The following is a 2144-nucleotide window of genomic DNA, read 5'->3' on the forward strand; positions in this document are numbered from 1 at the left end:
GGGGTGTATTGCGAATGAATAATACTTCCAATTCACCCATGAAGTACATTTATTAGTATAGTAAAATGGCGTAATTTGTTCTATTGTCATGATGATGGCTTCAATTCAACAGTGTATCTGAATATGTGCCTAATTTTAAGTACACTGTTGGCGTGTACTTAAGTACAATGTTGGCCGTAGTTACTGCACATTTAGTTTAGTATTCCTTAATGAAGTACTAACTGAATATGTAGTAACTACATTTACTGCACAGTAGCCCAGGAGCATGTTTTTTTATGATGCTTATTGTACAGTAGCCTAATAATACTGCACAGTAAGTTATTAGCATGGGTTTTGACCAGCTCGCTACTGCACAGTGTTATTAGGCTACCATGTAGTAAGCATTGCCTTGACTTCAGTTCAGCTACTCGGATCCAAAAGCTTGGCACCTGCTGAATCATGGAAAATGTCAGTTGTAAAGTAAGTAGCCTGTTTAATGCTGATAAAGTCCAAAAGGCAAAAGACCTAAAGATCAAAATAAAAATCTAAAAATGCAAAAAAAATTGATATCTCTTTTACACATCTCCACCAATGCAGTCTTAGCCTTCACAGTACACTGAAATTATTACTTTACTATGAAAAATGAACATTATCACTGCCAGTGCACAGGTTATGAGGAAGCAGGAAAAAAGACAAAAATTAAAATAAAAAAAAGGCAGATGAAAAATTCAATTATGGAGGAATGGGATGTCAATTTCAGTGCAGCTCACAGAGCAGCTGGTACTTAAAAAGCGATTGGCACTTTAGAAATAACTGAGAGAGATATATTTTGTCTATACATTTTTGAGTGGTTTGTAAAACCTGATGACAGCTGGAGTACTGTGCCCAGTTCTCAGCAGTGGACTTCAAGAGGGACATGGATAAGCTCGAGAGGGTACAAAGAAGGGCCACCCATTTGATTAAGGGTATGGGGGGTTGGCCCTGTGACGAGAGACTCCAGGAACTGGGTCTGTTCAGCCTGAGGAAGAGAAGGCTGAGAGGTGACTTGATAGCTGCCTACAAGTACCTCAGGGGGGAGCATCAAGAACTAGGAGAGCAACTATTCAGGAGGGCACTTCAAGGGAGGATGAGGACCAATGGGCATAAACTAATAGGGCGCGTCCACACATGCAAGCACGTGCGCTTGCAGCAGCTCAAATAGAAGCGGTGCAAATTTGAGCCGGGGCTTTTTGCCTCAGTGCACGTGCTCAGACATGCACTTCAGTGTGGAGCAAATTGTGCCACTTGGGGCAAAATAACCCTGCCTGGCTCCTCCCAGATCTGCAGCCAGGGGGAGCTAGAGCCCAGGGCCAGCACCTGTGCTGTCCCCAGCAGTATAAAAAGCTGCCCTGTCCTGGCCTCTTCCATACAAAAAGCTGCCCTGGCAAGCAGCTCAGGGCTACTCACTCTCTGGAGTTTCTGGCACCCAGCCAATTAATACCTGAGGACACTACCCCTTGTGCCAGCTGGATTGCTGCAGCAGCATCCCAAATCGATTTTTTAAAATACCCCCAAATCCATGTTCTTCTACATTTAAAACAAAACACACACACATATATCTAGAGAGAGAGAGAGATAAGTTGGGTAATGCTCTATTGGTATATTTACAATGTTAAAGCAATTTGGAAGCCTACCAGTGTCTCTATCATCATAAAAAAATAAATTCTAAATACCTGTGTGTTGATCTGTGCTTTTGGTTTTCTTCACACATGATGGGTGTGTGATGAGGGGATGTGGTGTTTGCAGGAAGGTGATGGGAAGGGGTGTGGGAGAAGGTGGTGGGTGGATGTGGAGGGATGTGGGTTGGTCTGTGGGTAGGAGTGGGGCAATGACAGGGCCCCAACCCCCCTGCCCAGGGCCCATAACTAACCTTTAACAGCAGCAGCGGGGGTGGGTCATGCACTGAGCCCAGCCTGGTTCTGCCGGCCCTGGGGCTGCTCTTGCCATCCAGTTGGGCTGGTCTTGTGGCAGCAGGACCCAGTGCGGCACACGGGGACTGCATGCCAGGCCCAGCCAGGTCCTGGGGCCCCTCTGCAGCCCAGCTGGGCTGGGCCCAGATCCCTGAGGCTTGCTAGGTTGGCTTTGCACTAGAGAGGGTTGGACGGCTCTGGGGGGGGGGCAAAGGG

This window comes from Alligator sinensis, unplaced genomic scaffold (genome assembly GCF_000455745.1).
Source record: "Alligator sinensis unplaced genomic scaffold, ASM45574v1 scaffold1064_1, whole genome shotgun sequence".
NCBI lineage: Eukaryota > Metazoa > Chordata > Crocodylia > Alligatoridae > Alligator > Alligator sinensis.